The sequence below is a fragment of the Rhinoderma darwinii genome, chromosome 5 (genome assembly GCF_050947455.1).
Source record: "Rhinoderma darwinii isolate aRhiDar2 chromosome 5, aRhiDar2.hap1, whole genome shotgun sequence".
Lineage (NCBI taxonomy): Eukaryota > Metazoa > Chordata > Amphibia > Anura > Rhinodermatidae > Rhinoderma > Rhinoderma darwinii.
In genome coordinates, this window is record NC_134691.1 from 12974294 (window position 1) to 12993739 (window position 19446).

Here is a 19446-nt window from a genome sequence, read left to right on the forward strand (position 1 = left end):
CAAGTAGGTGAGAAAACAATTTGTGGTCAAATTGCGCTGACCTGAAAGAGTCATCCAACGAACAACATCCAATGAAGCGTGAATGGGTGAGCCCGGCTGGTCTGTAGTGGTATCTAGGTTGCCGCCTAGTTTCCGGACTGGAGGGGTAGGTCCAGAAGTATCACAAAAAGAATATTGTAGGAAAAACTGGATAAATCTCAGGCGCAGCCGGATAATATAAATTTTTGTTGATATTCAATACAAATAACCCAAAATTGTCGATAAAAACCAACAGAGTTTATTGATTCCAAAGCACATGAAAACAACGCACATATAAACAGAGCGTTTGGAGACCGGACCGGCCTCTTCATCAGGTAAGGTGCAAATGATAAAAACAATTACTTGTGCATACAATTTATATAAAACAAAGGCTGGAGCGTAGATTGCCGATATCACCTGGTCAGATCGTATAGAGCCAGGGTCAAATGTCCCTTTCAATCAGGACTGGTGTAGCAATGTGAATCAGGCCACGTCCATATTTATTCTTCTAGGGATTAGTTTCCCAGACTTCTTTTGGTTTGTGTTTCCTTTTCCAGTGGTGGTAGTTTCCCATGGAGTGGGTGATGTGATGGAGGGCAAGCAGGATAAAACTTGTACTAAAGTCCAATCTGGAATGTTGAGGGCAGTCAGATAAATAGCGGCCAAAACTTCCGAAAAATCGGAGTGCTTTTTAATCACAAATTTCTTCCCAGAGACTGTGCAGGCAAGGCTGAAGGGGAAAAGCCATCGATAAACAATATTTCTATTTCTGAGGGCGTCCGTGAGGGGTTTGAGGGTCCTTCATTTGTTAAGCGTCATCCTGGCCAAATCTTGAAAGATGGTAACTCGTGAGCTTTCCCATATCAGGGGTCTGTGGGTTTCAGAATCTCTGGCTGTCCGTAGGATATTGTCTCTAACGTTAGAGCTAAACAGATGGCAGATGATGTCTCTAGGAGGTTCCTGAGGACGCGGTTTAGGTTGCAAGGCTCTATGGACCCTTCCAATTTCAATTGTTTTCGGATAGTCATCTCCGAGAATTTTAATAAAGATCTGCTGAAGAGTTGATGTAAGAGATTCCAGGGGTCCAGATTCTGGGACGCCCCTTGGTCTGAGGTTGTTTCGTCCTCCTCTATTATCTTGGACCTCCAACCAATCAATACCTGTGTTAAGATGATTTTGACATGCAATAAAGTTTGATGTGGCGGCTTCTGTGTAATTAACAATGTGAGCTCGTGTAGAGTCCAACTGCTCAACTCTACCACCAATTTGACGCACTTCCTGCTTAATGTCTTGTAAATCTTTGACTATGGGGTCTATAGTCTTAGTCAAGGCCTTACTGATGAAGATGAACGATCTAGAGAAATGTAATTCTCTGTGTTGTGGTGCATCTTCCATGCCACGGTCGTCCTCCATTTCAGCAGCCACCATTTCCCTAGAGGATTTAAATGGGGTTATCTTATCGATTGGTGGATTCACCGTTTGTGCCCCAGGCAAGTCAAGTTGTGATTTCCTCACAAAATTATTATAAGGTTACCCACTGTGTTGTCTTTTTGTTTCCGTGGCCCAATTTTCACCATCTTATGTTTGTTAGAATAAGAGACCAGTTAAGTGGGCTATGTATTTTCAAACATTCAGAAGCGGGTGCGGTAGGACATGTTACTTTCGACTGTCTTTTGCATTAATCTGTTGCTCCAGTGGTTAACATAGAACTATGACAGCGTCATAGTTAGGTGAAGAAGAAATTGAGCATATCTAGAATCAGCAGAAGAAAGCTTATCACATCCTTCCTAAAATATTAGAGCTGAGCTCTGTATATTGAAAAGTAGACACAAGTCCTGAAAAAATTTAGTCCACGGCTTCTTTAAGCACTTAAGGCCGTTGTTATGAGTATGGGACCGATCGTAGGGTGCAGGCCCGGGAAACTTGTCTCACTCCCGTCCAGGTGAAACAGGTGAATAATGGTGTAGGGAGGGTGGGGGCTTGGGTTGATGGCGGTTACTGACACCACTGGTATCAGGAAAAGGCAGCCACAATATCAGTCGGCTAGGTCTCACCTTCAGTCGAACCAGGGAGCCTCTCCGTCCAGTGAATAGGTCCCCAGTCTTGTCCTTCTCAGCAGGAGGGAGGGCATAGAAGACTCTCGGAGGTCCGTTTCAATCCAAGTGCGGGTAGACGCCAGGTGGAAGCGCTGATTTACTGTCTGCAATGCTGCATGGTCTGCAAATTTTGGCCCTGGCTTAGCATGTGCCGGTGGGCCCCAGGTCTGAAAGTGTCCTCAACCTCCTCCCCTCCGAATACAGGAGTTGGGCTGCATCCACCTGCAGTAGAGAGTGCCTCCTCCGTGGCCTCATCCAGGGACCACCTCCGGCTATTCTCCAACTGGCAATCAGCAAAGAACTCCAGCAGGGAGTCGACCACCGAGATCTGTGGTAGTCCGCTATCTGCCAAGTAAGGTAAGTTAATACAGTGCTTTTGTCAGTCTGTAGGCCGCTGGAGCTTAGGATTGATCTCTGGTTTTAGCACTCGTGTGGAAATTTAGGCTGCGGTTCCAGTGTGGTGTATAGGCCGTGATGGCAAAACTGCAGCTATCGGGCCAAACTTCTCAAAATCTCTGCTCGTGGACCGGGCAGATGGGTAATGCGGCGGATGATCTCTCAGTTTAGTGGATTAATGGTCAATTCAAAATGTGGAGACGGAGCACTAGCTTTGTGCCTCTGCTCAGCTTGACCCCCAACCCTATTAGTGAATTTTGAATTAATAGAAAGGGCATCCCCCGTTCATGACCCTCATCTATTGGCTACAATGTGTTCTGGAGGATCCAACATGAATATTAATTTTAATTGGCACCATGTAATGGCTTCATGCATCACTACCGCAGGGTAATTGGACACTTGTTGTCAGGTTCCCGTTCAGATTACAGCTAATCACTGGGACTTTGATATCTTCAAAAAGCCTATATGTGGGCAGCAAGGTGGCTCAGTGTTTAGCACAATTGAGGTTCTGGGTTTGAATCCAACCAAGTACAACGTTTGCATGGAGTTTGCACATTCTCCACTTGTATGTGTATTTTCTTCACCACTAGTTTCCTTCACCACTGCATAAAAATAAATGTTTATTGGCTTCCAAAAAGTTGGGTCTAGTGTGAGATAAGGAATTTAGATTGAAGGTACTTCTACACGGCCCGACCTGGGTTGTGTAAACTAGCGCCAATCAACGAGACAGCAAGATAAGCGCTCGTTTGCTCCTTTCACAAGGAGCTGTGTATGGGGACAAGCTCTCGTTACTCCGATCGCTCGTCCCCATACATTATTATCATGTCGGCAGATTGTCTCCCTGTTTACACACCAAGATGTGCTGCCGACAACAATAATAGTTTCAGTATTTTAGAACGATACGATCAGCAGATGATTGTGCGTTTGCTTGTTCATTGGCTGATCGTTGCCCTGTTTACACAGAGCAATTATCAGCAATGAGTATTATATGAACGCTCGTTTGCCCGATATTTGGCCAGTGTAAAATTGGTCTTAAGACTGATGTCCTGTCCCCAGTGAGTGGTGATAATCTCTGTAAATTCTTGCGGAATATGTTGGTGCTATCTAAACAATGGAAAATATGAATGAATATTTGGGGCTCCTCATACTTTGGCCATGTGAAAAAGTTCTTAAAAAGTGTTGTCTACTCCACCAACTTATTTTGACGACCTTGAAACTTGGCATTGTTGGCCACAGTTGATTGTGAAGGCTTTAGTCATGAAGCCAAGGATATCCTTGTTGCTTAGAGATGTTATCATTCCCATCCCTCATTCACAAAAAACCTTGAAACGTATTGATTGAGAACTTGGCTTACAAATTGTCTTATTGTTATCTGGGGTTAGAGCAAATCACAGTCTTATGGATGTTAACAAGAGCTTAAATGATCCATCTTTAGTTTCACGCACTAGCATTGATTTTTAAAAAGCCTCTGATGTCCTTCATCATAAAATGCCAACAAAATTGGCAGCGTGTTAAAAATATTACTGTTAATAAGTGTTTTAGCTGTGAAAAATATAGTGGCATAGAAGACTGACAAAGGGATTGTTTATTTTGGGAAGAATAAGTGTCAGTGACATATATAAAAGGTTTATTGCTGCTCTTTTGTGTCTCTAAAACATATTATACATTACACATGTCAAATCAAAGACCTGAATATATACATCTCCACTGCGGTTTTTATTTTTCTAAGTAGTCCAGAAACAAGATTCTCAAGCCTTAGTTCGGTTTCAGGCGGCCGTAATGTGCCCACATTTAAGCGTCTGTTTTACACTGACAATATCCTAATAGCTGTTTTCATGTAATTTACAGTGTTTCTATCTTTGGCTTCTATGTGTCATTCTTGGTGCTGCTGTTAATCTGTGCTGCTGGGGTGGGGGCTCTCAGCAGAATCCGTATTCTTTTCCTTCTGGCAACTGACGATATAGTCCCTCCTTACTTCACCTGTAGAAGGAGTCTCCTCAGTTATGATGCCAGGCTTTGCTACTTCCCTGACAAGCAGGATAGAAAGCGATTTCTATTGGCTGCTTTGCAGTAAGCAGAAAATCACTGTGCATAGACCTGACTTTGGGGAGAGTGACCATGGGTGTCCACCAGCACTCCGCTCCTTAGGTGGACGTGCATATTGTTAGACACTTTGAACACCAGGTGGCACCATATTGGGTAAGTAAATGTCATAACTCTTCACTACAATGTTCTGTTTAACAGCATGTAAATAGAAAACATTGTTTATTTTTTATGATCTGTACAAAGAATATGATATTGAATAGTGCGACAACCCCTTTTGTCTATGACGTATCAGAAAATGCCCCCCCATCTAAACAGTAGAATAGAGATGTCACTATATCTATATACATCACACAAGAAAATGGCGACAGCGCACTGCAAATACCAATGTCACCTAAGTCGCTAAATATAAATAAATATGCATTACTGCTGAATCTACTTACAATAGGGAGTCTCTTAGCGCACATTTTGATCAAACTGTGTGAGCCCACCTGCCACGACAAGGCGTCCTTTATAGGTGGGAACCTACTCTGCACATACACCCAGAACTGGGACTAAGCCTACATATATCTGGGGATGGTAGGAACCAGCATTAAACTAATTAAAATCACCCAGAGCAGAATGGGAGGAGTTCAAGATAAAAAAATGGAGGCAGTCACTAACCCCACTCATATGAATCACATAAACAACACAAAAGTTTTAACAGCACATTCCAACAAAATGAAACAAAACGTGTATACAGGTGCGAGAACGCCTGTGACTGCAAATTTATACAGCACACAAGAAAATGGTGACAGCACACTGCGAACACCAATCTCACCTAAGCCACTAAATATAAGTTAGGTCCAGAATTATTTGGACAGTGACAAGTTTTGGCATTTTAGCTGTTTACCAAAACATATTCAATATACAGTTATATAATCAATATAGGCTTAAAGTGCAGACGCTTAGCTTTAATTTGAGGATATTCACATCCTAATTTGAGGAAGGGTTTAGGAATTACAGCTCTTTAATATGTAGCTGCCTCTTTTTCAATGGACCAAAGCTAATTGGACAATTATGTCAAAAGCTATTTAATGGGCTGCATGCGCTATTCCCCCGTTAATCCATCATCAATTAAGCAGGTAAAAGTTCTGGAGTTGATTCCAGGTGTGACATTTGTATTTGGAAGCTGTTGCTGTGAACCCACAACATGAGGTCAAAGGAGCTCTCAATGCAAGTGAAACAGACCATTGTTAGGTTAAAAAAAATGAAGAAATCCATCATCGAGAGAGCACGAATGTTAGGAGCTGCTAAATCAACAGTTTGGTATATTCTTGAAACAAAAGAGCGTACTGGTGATCTCGTGAATGCCAAAAGGCTCGGACATCCACGAAGACAACAGTGGTGGATGATTGCAGAATCCTTTCCATGGTGAAGAAAAACATCTACCCAAGTGAAGAACTCTCTCCTGGAAGTAGGTCTACCATAAAGAGAAGACTTCATGAGAGCAAACACAGAGGGTTCACCGCAAGGTGCAAACCATTAATCAGCCTCAAAAATAGAAAGGCCACATTAGACTTTACCAAACAACATGTAAAGAAGCCAGTCCAGTTCTGGAACAGCATGAAACTAAGATCAACCTGTGCCAGAATGATGGGAGGAAGAAAGTATGGAGAAGGCTTGGAACGGCTCATGACCCAAAGCCACCACATCCTCTGTAACACATGGTGGAGGCAGTGTGATGGCATGGTGGAGGCAGTGTGATGGCATGGTGGAGGCAGTGTGATAGCATGGTGGCGGCAGTGTGATGGCATGGTGGGGGCAGTGTGATGACATGGTGGAGGCAGTGTGATGGCATGGTGGAGGCAGTGTGATGGCATGGTGGAGGCAGTGTGATGACGTGGTGGAGGCAGTGTGATGGCATGGTGGAGGCAGTGAGATGACATGGTGGAACGGCTCATGACCCAAAGCCACCACATCCTCTGTAACACATGGTGGAAGCAGTGTGATGGCATGGTGGAGGCAGTGTGATGGCATGGTGGGGACAGTGTGATGGCATCGTGGAGGCAGTGTGATGGCATGGGCATGCATGGCTACCAAGGGCACTGGGTCACTAGTGTTTATTGATGATGTGACTGAAGACAGAAGCATCAACAGCCGGATGAAATCTCAAGTGTTCAGGGATTTACTTTCTGCTCAGATTCAGCCAAATGCAGCAGGTTGATTGGACGTCACTTCACAGGACAGATGGACAATGACCCAAAACATCCTGCGAAAGTAACCCAGGACTTTATAAGGAAAGAAGTGGAATATTCTGCAATGACCGAGTCAATCACCAGATCTCAACCCGATTGAGCATTTCACTTGCTTAAAAAAAAACGTAAGGCAGAAAGAGCCACAAACAAGTAACAACTGAAGACACTGCAGTAAAGGCCGGGCAAAGCGTCACAAAGGAGGAAACCCAGCGTGTGGTGATGTCCATGGGTTCCAGACTTCAGGCCGTCATTGCCTGCAAAGGCGTCTCTACAAAGTATTAAAAATATTTTTTTTTTTTTATGGTAATGTTAATTTGTCCATTACTTTTGAGCCGCTGAAATGAGGAGGCCGTGTAGAAAAATGGTGGCAATTCCTAAACGTTTCACAGGATATTTTTGTTCAACCCCTTGAATTAAACTTTAAAGTCTAAACTTCAATTGCATCTCAGTTGTTTCATTTCAAATCCAATGTGGTGGCAGCGGAGCCCAAATCATGAAGATTGTGTCACTGTCCTAATAATTCTGGACCTAACTTTATGTATATATATATATATAAAGTGGCGTAACTACCGCTATAGCAGCTGTAGCGGGCCCCCACCATGGCCGGAGGCTCCACTAACTGCCGCTATGGCTGCTACAGCGCGACGCCTCTGAACACTGCGGCAGAGCAGGGAGGTATCTCCCCGCTCTTCCATTAAAGGGGTTGTTCCTACATAAGACATGTATCCCCCATCCATCTATCCATCCATCTATCTACAGGGGGGGCTGTAAAAAAGTCACTATCTACAAGGGGGGGTTGTGTGACAGACAGGGGAGGGGAGGCCCCAGTCAAAAGTTTGCTATGGGGCCCTGTCTTTCCTAGTTACGCCCCTGTGTATATATATATATATATATATATATATATATAGATAGATAGATAGATAGATAATATGTATATACAGGGCCACCATCAGGAACTTCTGGGCCCCATACAGCCAAGGATTCTGGACCCCCCCCTACATTGCCGAGTGTTGGCAACGGAAAGTGGTGCTCTCACATTTGTACGTTATGCGCGTTAACTGATTTTCGTACTGATGTCACTTACAGTGAATGAAACCATGGGTCAGGCACATGACCAGTGAATATTCTGGATTTTGGTCAATTTTGCCAAAACGTATCCCACTGTATGGCATACAGTGGGATACGACGCCCAGGTAATGGCCCTGGGGAAACTTCTGGATTCACTGTCTATAAATGGACAGTGACATTAGTAGCTTTCCCATGGCTGGAGTCCCCGGGCAGAACTTCTACTAGAGCTTTGCCCAGGGACTCCGGCGCTGTTCCTGATGTCCATTTATGGACAGTAATGTCATGAGCGACTGTGATGCTCTGCCTGGGGACTCCGGCATTGGTAAGCTCCTGACATTACTGTCCATATAGTGTTGTCAGCGATATGTGTTTTTTTGCGGGATCTCTCAGGATGGACTAGCAGAGTCTACTACGCTATTCCATCCTTCAAAAAAAGGTAAACCCCGTTCACATGAGTTATATTGTAATTTGTAGTGAATTTTCAGTGCGCAATCCACACAGAAAATAGGAGAGTTTTATCCATGTGCCAATTTAGAAGCAAATTATTCTTCTATTACTCTTCCAACCTACATGTATTTGGTCTTATTTTTTTTTCTTTTGGAGTGTTTTTCTATCTATCTATCTATCTATCTATCTATCTATCTATCTATCTATCTATCTATCTATCTATCTATCTGGTAAAACTTTCTGTGTTACAAAAAAAATGAAATTTGTAAATTTCACCTCTACTTTAGACGTTTCACAGGAATTAAACCAAAGGGTTAAGAATCTTTCTAAATGCTATTTTGAATACTTTGAGGGGTGAAGTTTTTAAATGGGGGGACTTATTGGGGGTTTCTACTATATAAGGCCCTCAAAGCCACTTCACAACTGAACTGGTCCCTGAAAAAATAGCCTTTTGAAATTTTCTTGAAAATGGGAGAAATTGCAGCTAAAGTTCTAAGCCTTGTTTTAATGTTCTAGAAAATTAAAAGGATGTTCAAAAAACTGATGCCAATCTAAAGTAGACATGTGGGGGATGTTAATTAGCAACAATTTTGTGTGGTATATCTGTCTATCTTATAAGCAGATACATTTAAATTTAGAAAAATGCTAATTTTTGCAATTTTTCACCAAATGTTGGTGTTTTTCACAATTAAGTACTAAATGTACTGAGTAAATTTTAACAATAACATAAAGCCTAATGTGTCACAAGAAAATAATCTAAGAATCGCTTGGATAGGTAAAAGCATTCCGAAGTTATTACCACATAAAGTGAAACATGTCAGATTTTAAAAAATGAGGCTCTGTCAGGAAGGTCAAAAGTGGCCAAAGAGGGAAGGGGTTAAACCGCATGGTGAATGCTGTAAAAAAAAAAAAATGCCAGAATTGCTGTTTCTTGATCAAAAAGTCTTATTTTTTCCCCCGAAATGGTACCAATAGAAACTACAGCGTGCCCGCAAAGAAATAAACCCTCAACAAAAATCTAAAATGGTTATGACGAGTTTTTTTTTGCGTCGTACACTTCTCTACATTCTAGCCCAGCTTGATCCACAGCACAGCGTGATCTCAGGAGATCACGCTGTGACTTTACTTCATCCCGCAGGTCTTTCACCGGATTCAGGTAAACGTCCTGGCACGGCTGGAGGCGATGTCTGTTCAGACGTCCGTCGCTCTGGTGAAGGATCTCACGGCGTGATCTTGCGAGATCACGCTGTGCTGTGGATCAAGCTGGGCTGGAATGAAGAAAAGTGTATAACACTGATTGGTCAACGTCATACACTTTTCTATACAACGCCCACTTGGTGAAAAAAAAACAAAAAACGCCCAATTGGGCATTTAGAATTTTTTTTGTAGTTCTCTACATTAAAGCGCCCATTAGATTAGATTAGATTAGGTAAGAGATGGGGAAGTTATAAACTGGCGACAGAGCCTCTTTAAATAATGATCCCAGTGAATCTCAGGTCAGACTTGTGGGTCTCTAGGAATTATGATAGGAAAAGGGGTCCTTTCACATAGTTACTTTTTGGCACAGTTTTTCAGACTTTTTGCAAAAAACTGTTTCCAGTCATTAGCTGAGAGGGAATTTAAAATGTAATTTAGCATTCACATTGAATTTGGTGCAATTTCCAGAGTTAGGGTTTTTGTTTGAAGGGGTTGTATATCCTTATAAATGTATAGATTAGGACATATGGATGTAATACAGAAGGCTCTGTTAACAGGGACAACCCTTTATTAGTCAGTGAAGAGCCGATGCAAAGAACTGTTCTCCCTCTAGAGCAGTGGTCCCCAATCACTGGGCCGTGGACCAATACCGGGCCATGGATCATTTAGTATCGGAGCGGAGGCGGATGCAGGCGAAAAACCACACCAAACTGTGGTGCCGTTTTTCGCCAGGAATGTCCAATGTGAAAAACTGCAGCATTTGTGATTGGCTGCAGCGGCGGTCACATGGGATGAAAAGTCATGCCAGGAGGCCGGCCTGGAGGAAAAAACAGAGACTTCTGGGTAAGTATAAGATATATTTTTTCTGAGTTGCGATTCCGCCGCAATAAATGCAACAACTGCTATTTGTTGTGGATTTTACCTCCCATTAAATTCAATGGGGAAAACCTGCAAAACATAAGCAGCGATTACGCAAATACAATTGACATCCTGTGGATTAAAAACTGCACCGCAGGTCAATTTCTGAGCATTTTTTCCGCTCAGTATTTACGCAGTGTGTGGATGAGATTTGTTCTATCTCATCCACTTTGCAGCTACTGTATTATGCTACGGATTTTCCGCAACTAATTCCATTGCGGAAAATCTGCAGTATTTACGCAACGTCTGAACTGACCCTAAAAAGTTTTTATTTTAATTTTATTTCCATTTAATTGCAGTCTGCAGGGTGTTTTGTAATGCACGTCCCCCCCCCCCCCCCCGCGCCGGTCTGTGAAAAAATTGTCTTGCATGAAACTGGTCCTTGGTGCAAACAAGTTTGGAGACTGCTGCTCTAGAGGACCCAGATTCTTTGTGCATTACTTGGCTAGCCCATTGATTTCTATGACTATGCACCCTGGGAAATGGTTGATTTCTCCTGCAACTTTGCTGCAGGGGGAATTGTGGGCTTTCAGGCAGTTTCCTCCATAAATCCTGGCAGCAGCGCCCCCCAATCATTTCACTATTGGGGGTTCTTTAGAATGGGAAAGGATTGTCAATTGCAGCAAAATGTCAAGGATGAGTTTTGCTGGGATTCTTGGAGCATTAAAGTGGCAGGCCACATGGTATTAAACGGGTTGTCCACCTTCTGACAACTGATGACCTCTCCACCAGATAGGTCATCAGTATGTCATCAGTGCGGGTCCGACACCCAGACCCCGCACCGATAAGCCGCTCCGGTGGCCTGCTGGCACTGAATGTCGTGGCACATAATGCTATATACGGAGCATGGAAGCAGTTGGCTCCGTACATAGCATAGCGGCCGTGCTGCAGAACTGTAGGTCCGCTCCTATTCACTTAAACAGTACTGCAGCTCGGCCACTATTGCGTGGCCGGAGCCAACTGCTTCCGGCATTTACGTCCGGTGCCCAGAGGCACCAGACCAGCTGATCTGTGTGGGGCCCGGGTGTCAGTCCCCCACAGATCATGTACTGATGACCTATACGATGGACAGGTCCTCAGTTGTCAGAAGGTGGAAAACCCTTTAATTAAGAACGTTGTACTCTTCAACTTGTGAAACTTAGGTGAAAAAACATGTTTAGAACCATACATGACTTGCAAAAATTGTGATGGAATGTGCCTTGTGAGGTCGTGTGATGTCTATGATGTTATGATGTCATGTGTCTTGTGATGTCATCGTCACTGCTAGGTGTATACTGCAATGAGAAAGCAGATAATCATTCTATTCAACAGGGCCAGACAGAATAAAAAATCAGCCCTGGCTCACAAATGACAACAGGCCACACCTGTATGTAGTGAGCACATATGTAAAGTCCATTGTCGCTGACCACGAACTCCTCCCATCCTGTCGACGCGCTTCTCTCCAGAGATGTCGGCACATGCGGCCGTCCTGTTCCGCAGTGATCACTAGGATGCGCTCGCGAGTTCAGTCCAGCCTTAAGGAGCCAGAGCGCACACATGTGTGAGATTGAGCTGATCGCTCCCAGATCACCCTGGACTATAAGTAAGGCTCCGCCCCTCCCTGCAATGCCTGTGCATTGTTGTCGTTTCCCTAGTTTGTCTCTGCAAATGGTCTCCTAAGTGTCTTCCAGTTCCTAGTGTTTCCCGTTCCTGCTACGTGTGGCAGTAGGTATGCGTCCCATTCTAAATAATTTAGAAGGCGTGTAGTAAACTTGGTGGAAAAATTTGAATTGAATCAGTTGGTCTCTTGTAGATATCAAGGGACCTGATAGAGTGGATAGCATTTCTTTCCTTATGGTCACCTGTAGATTTGGAAGAAAGTGTCAGAGACCATCGGGCCAGGGCTTTATCAAGTTTATTAGAAGATATATTTAATAGCGGTCTATAAAGTATGGATAATGGTTTAGCCAACGTCTCCTGCGTCACCCAATCCTATACCGATGATGTACATAGTCTGACATTATATCCCGCAAATTTCGACCAAAGAGCGTGCCTAAGCTGGAAGTAACGGAACCTGAGATGAGTCGGGATCTGGTGTTTGAATCTAAGTTGTACAAAAGTAGCCACTTTATCTTCTACCACCACATCCTCCAAGGTCAATATACCCAGGGCTTCCCACTCACTAGGGTTAGGAAGTCTTCGTAACTGTGGCAGAAGCGGGTTATACCGAAGCGGTGTCCTGGACACCTCTTCTGAGTTAAAGAGTAATAATGATCTCTGACAGACCTTCAGAATAGTCTGCATTGGGACTGTAAGTGTGTGTCCCGGGGTTCGCCAGGGCTTTATAGGAGCCGAGAAGTGAAGCTTCCAGCTCAGTACAGGGATTGAAGTATCTATGAGTAAACCACCACCAGTCATAGACCAGTTGGCTAGCAAGGAAGTAGAGATTTAGATTCGAGAGGACCAGCCCACCCTGTTCAGTGGGTAATTGTAGTGTGCCTAAAGCGATTCTAGGAGTACCCCCTGCCCAAATAAAAGAATAGAAGATCTTTGTCAATATTGGAGTACAGTGATAATGGTAGCCATTCTGGAGAACTGTGAAAAAGGTATAAAAATCTAGTCAGGGACTTCATTTTAAATGAATTAATTCTGCCTGTAACTGTAAGGGGGAGGTCTTTCCATCTATCAAAGTCCATCCTGAGATGCTGTATCAAAGGAGTGATCTCATCAGGTATAAAACTAGAAATATCAGAGCTAATCACTATGCCTAGAAAGGTAATTTTGTCTGCCCATTGCAGTGGGGAAGGAAGTACATCTTCCCAAGCTGCAACGTCTATCGCCATTACTAAAGATTTGGACCAATTCATACGAAGTCCAGAAAAGGACACAAATAAATCAAACAGAGCTAACATCGCCTGTAGAGAAGGACCTGGATCGTTGAGGAATAGTAACGTATCGTCCGCGTAGAGACACGCTCCTCTCATCTCAAAGCCCTTTATATCAAGAGAGGCTCTTATAGCTAGTGCAAGTGGCTCAGAGGCTAATGCAAAAAGAGGGAAGCGGATGGTGGGCAACCTTATCTAGTCCTTCGGGCTACTGTAAATGAGGAGGAGATGTGACAATTGGTTTTAATACTATAGGTTGGGAGTATAATAACTGCACCGATCAGATAAATCTGCGTCCAAATCCAAACTTGCCTAGTACTGACCACAGATTAGACCACTGAGTTGAACGCTTTTTCAAGGTCTAAAGAGGCACCAATTCTGGAGTTACCCAACCCTACAGTACACAATATGGACCAATATGCCTTCCCTGGCATGAAGCCAGATTGGTCCAAATGAAAAGATGAGAAATTATTTTTTGGATACGCATTGCCAAAATGTTGCTAATATTTTTTAATATCACAATTAAGGAGTAAAATAGGCCGGTATTAGTCACATTCTTTAGGATCTCTACGGGGCTTGGGGATTAGCACTATAAGGGCCTCTTTCATAGAAGGGGGGAGGGTATTATTCCCATTAAAATATTAAAAAGGTTAAGTAAATGAGGGACAATCAGCTCAACATGCAATTTGTACCACTCTATGGGCAGGCAATCCAGACCCAGGGTTTTCCTGTTCGGAAAGGAGCTAATCGCCTCTGTAAACTCCTCTAAAGTCAGATCAGCGTCCAGAAAATTAACATCCTCTCTATCCAAGGTGGGGAACATAATAGTGTCTAAGTATGCCTCCAGGTCAGGTGGATTATTTGGAACCTTAGAGGAGTATAAATCGGAGTAAAATTTCGCAAAGACGTCATTGATGGCCAGTGGGTCACTGAAAAGCATCCTGGTACAAGAGGTGATTTCCAAACTGGGGTTCGGGGCAGTGGCTCTTCAGGACCTGTTGCCACCATAGGCCCAATAGTGGATACTAACCAAGTCCGTTCTTACCAGTATCTCTCAGGCTCCTCAGTTCCAGCTCCAAGTAATCAGTGTCTCTCGCTCCTTCTACCTCTACCCTTTGGTTACAGCACCTCTCTCTTGATCCACAGTACACAGCCCAGGTCACACCAACTTCCTCCCAACACTGAATATGGACGGGTGGGCTAAATAAGTCTTTATAGTCCATGTGCCGCCCCCAGGCGTGATGATGTACACACGCATGCAGGTACGCCATCACCCTGTTACTGACCAACCAATGCAGCTCAAAATGGCATCGCCGTACATCCCGCTGCCATAAATTTAGATGTGAAAACAAGCCAAGCACCTGCCTTACCTCAAATAAATGATAAATAAGGCAACAAGTTGACCTATGTACACAACGTCTTCAGTGACCGGCGCAATCGCGCTCTTCTCCCATGCAGCATATCTTCTCCCATCTTTGTCAGACAATGGCTGGTTTCACCAATGTACAAGTGCAACCTGTAGTGGAGGGAATAAGAATACAACTGCAGCAATAACAATAGCACATAACAGGAGGACAATAGATCTTAAAGGCTCAGTACGCCATATATGTAGCAAATATATGTATAAGGCCATGGTGGTCACTAAAGGCTATTTTAGGCAATTGTGCTTCCATTTTATTTTGGAGATTCAGATGTTACAAGCTAATGCTGTGGTGGAAGGTAATAAGGGGACTGAGAGGAGGAGGGAGCAGTATGCAAGAGAGAGGGGGAGCCATTGGGAGCAGTATATGTGAGAGATGGGGAGCAATGTGTGAGAAATGTGGAGCCATGGGGAGCAATGTGTGAGAGAGAGCGGGAACCATAGGGAGCAGTCTGTGTGAAAGATGGGGAGCAATGTGTGAGAGAGGGGGGAACCATGGGGAGCATTCTTTGTGAGAGAGGGGGAGCCATGGGGAGCAATGTGTGCGAGATGAGGAGCAATGTTTATGAGAGAGGGCGGGCCCATAGAGAGCATTCTATGTGAGAGATGGGGAGCCATGGGGAGCAATGTGTGTGGGAGAGAGCAGGAACCATAGGGAGCAGTCTGTGTGAGAGAGGGGGGGGGGACGACCATGAAGCACAATCTGTGTGACAGGTGGGGGATTTTTTTTTAAAATGCTTTACTATCCATGGGCAATTTGTATTTTGGGCCTTTATGTACAAGAGACCAGCCCTTCTACAGTAACTTAGAGCTGCCCTTTTGGAAACTGAGAGAAACAACAGATTGTCAGTCCGGGCCTGCAATTCTATGACCATTTCCTCCAACCATACCACGATTAGCACAGTGGTACTACTGATCATTAGCTCTTTCTTTGAATATGTATATATATATATATATATATACATATATATACATACTAATCTCCTCATTAAATTGGCATTCAATAGTCTTTAGTGGTCGGCTTTATTTTGCAGAAATCATTTTAAAATCTCCCTTGAATTGTTTGAAGATATAATTATAAAATTCTCCTGCAGATGTTGATTGTTCCATTTGTAATGTCTGGCTGCACAAGGAACTAATTATACAAAGTCTTCAAGAAATCTTTCTGAAAATCAATTTAACTAGAAACTTATAATCGCTGAAAAGATGAATTATAAATACAGTTATTATAAGTTTCATGCTGCTACTGTGGACTGTGTATATATGATATGTGTCCCTGCTTAAAAGGGGTTGTCTAGTTTGCACATCCCTTTTTAGATTGTGGGTCCCCCTGAGATCAGATGTTATCAGTAGTAGATTTATTTGTCAGGAGCCTATAGGTACATTATGCATTTCATGTCGCTGCACCCCCAAGACAGTAAATGCAGCAGTGTCTTCCCTCTCAATGTAATGGTTCCCTCTATCCATTTAGTGTTAACAGGGTACAACTCTTCCCCATAAATCACAGCAGGCCTTCCTCCTTTTCCTCCAGTAGTCACAGCAGGACCCAATCCTTGGTAATGCTGACAGCAAAGCCTCACCCCATTATTCAGTATTCAGATCAGGACTCTCCCTACTCCCAGTATTCACAGTATCATGCCCCATTCCCCACTGACATCACAACAAAGCCCCCTTCCCACAATATATATACATACATACATACATACATGAAAATAACATTGATTATCTTAGGGCCAAATTGTGATGACAAGACGACTGGGTCACAGTATCTCCCAAACGGCCGGTCTTGTGGGATGTTCCCGGTATGCATTGGCTAGTAGCTATCAAAAGTGGTACGAGCCGGGGTGCTGGGAAGAGCCGGGTACGATCCAGTATCTGACCATCTGTAGTGATGGTCGGCCACTGGGGTGGCCGCAGGCTGGTATTATCAGGAGGGGAAAGGCCAAAAACAGTGGCCCTTCCTACCCTGGTGATGCTAGGCTGCTGCTGCTTTATTGTATCTGGCTGGTTATGAAAAATGGGGGGGACCCCACGTCATTTAAAAAAATAAAATAAAAAAAATAATAATAATTGGAAAGAACGATGTGGGGTCCCCCCCAATTTTCATAACCAGCCAGATACAACACAGTAGCAGCAGGCAGCATTACAAGGGTGGGAAGGGCCACTGTTTTTGGCCTTCCCCAGCCTAATACCAGCCTGCGGCCGCCCTGGTGTCTGGCCGTCACTACAGATGGTCGGGTACTGGTTCGTACCCGGCTCTTCCCAGTACTCCTGGTGGCGGTGGGTACCGGGGTAATAATGGCGGTTAGTGTTTGCCTCTGCACCTGCTAACATTAAGCCCCGCCTTAGTAATGGACGCTGTCAATCAGCCAGCGGCCATTACTAAGGCGGTGATAATAAAGTTTAAAAAGATACAAGCACATAGAAAAAATATTTTATTGAAATAAAAAAACACAACCCTCATTAACCATTTTATTGAGAATAAAAAAAATGCTGTCATTGAAGTCCTCGTATCCGAAGTCCAACAACCGAACCTGTAAAAAAAAACACAAACACGCAAAAATAATCAGTAACACATAAAGAAGCAAAATTATTATTCTTACCTATCCTGGGTCCAGCGCTGGAGACGCAATGTCAGCGAGCTGGGCCCTGTATCTAATCCAATCATGTGTGATACTGTCTGCTGAGCTGTGTATCTAATCCAATCATGTGTGATACTGTCTGTTGGGCCCTGTATCTAATCGTATCTTGTGTGATACTGTCTGCTGGGCCCTATATCTAATCCGATCATGTGTGATACTGTCTGCTGAGCCACTGTATCTAATCCTATCATGTGTGGTACAGTCTGCTGAGCCACTGTATCTAATCCTATCATGTGTGATTCTGTCTGCTGGGCCACTGTATCTAATCCTATCATGTGTGATACTGCCTTCTGAGCCACTGTATCTAATCCTATCATGTGTGATACTGTCTGCTGAGCCACTGTATCTAATCCTATCCATAGTTTATAGGGTCGTAGTGCTATAGATATGCTATGCTGTCTCATATACATGTGCAGGCGTCTTTCGCTGCGTCCATTACGGACGTAAATGGAAAACGGCTCCATTTACGTCTGAAGAAGTGACAGGCGGGCGTCTTTTTTACGTGCTGCCTTTTGACAGCAGCGCGTAAAAAAAAATGACCGTCGGCACAGAACATCGTAAGACCCATTCAAATGAATGGGCAGATGTTTGCCAACGCTTTTGAGACGCATTTTCGGATATAATTCAATGCTAAAACGCCCGAATTACGTCCGTAAATAGGGTGTGTGAACCCAGCCTTAGTGACGCCCCCCGGCTGCTAGTGCTGCATTGTTGGGTCACTTAGGAGACCCAGCGATGCAGCTGAAAGCTGCGGACCGTCGGCCATGAGAAGTTTGCGGGGGGGGGCCAGTAAGAATTTTTGCATCGGGGCCCATGAGCCTTTAGCTACGCCTGTGCCCCTGTCAATAGCGAAAGTACCTACAATGTGCATGTGACCATCAGAACTGGACGATGGGGTAATGGAAGAAGGTGCCTGGTCTGATGAATCATGTTTTACATCATGTGGATGGCCGGGTGCGTGCGCGTCACTTACCTGGGGAAGAGATGGCACCAGGGTGCACTATGGGAAGTAGACAAGCCGGCGGGGGCTGTGTGTTTCTTTGGGCAATGTTCTGCTGGGAAACCTTGTGTCCTGACATTCATGTGGATGAAACACGTATCGCCGACCTAACATTGCTGCAGACAAGTGCCCCCTTCATGGTAACAATATTCCCTAATGGCAGTGCCCTCTTTCAGCAGGATAATGCCTGTCTGTAGGGTATGGCAGAGGTAAGGACTGCACATTATTGGGTCATATGGCCTTTTGATGATGTCATCAGTAGTTTTACAACTGGCAAATAAATGATGATGTCATCAGTGGTTATACAACTGACAATAGAGTGGAGTGAACTACATACGACAAATAAAACCTTACAATTACCATGTTATCCGGATGCGCCAGGAGCTATTACAGTGCTGAATACCGGGAAATTAATTTACCATTATTATTCATTCCAAAGACTTTCTATTTTATTTAAACATTTTTCTATATTCTATTTACATAAAACAAATATAATTTTTCCATTTGAGTGATTGTTCCATATTTTGTTCCGATGATCACGGTAATTATTTTATAAAGCAATGAAAACCCTAATTCCTTTGAGTCCTAATAAATAAAATCAGTCTTCTGCAAGACGAACTGTTCTTATTAGCTGCATGTAGAGGTGGAAATCTGAAGATGTAATTAAATGAAAAGATTGTGTTCAACATGGCTGCTGCCGTTCCGTAATTACCAGGATATATTTTATAGCTTATTATAAAAATGATTTGGTATAATGAATTGTGTTTTGTGGATGTAAATGTGATATTGATTGTCAACAATTTCTGAGTTATGCATGGACCAAAAATTGCCAAAAACAACAAAAAATGTATCCAACCTGCAGATTTCTTAAACCATAAAATAAGGCTCTGTTCACATCTGCATTGGAAGCTCCATTAGGGACGACCATTGCAGAATTAATGAAAAATGTCAGAAAGATATGGTAAAACGACTTGTCCGAGATGCAAAGGCTCCTGAAAAACTTAGCGCATGTGTGATCAAAGCCCAAAATTGGCAAATTGATTTTCTCATTGTTCAATCCAATTTACCAAAATCAAGAAACAATGGCACCCAATGTCTCC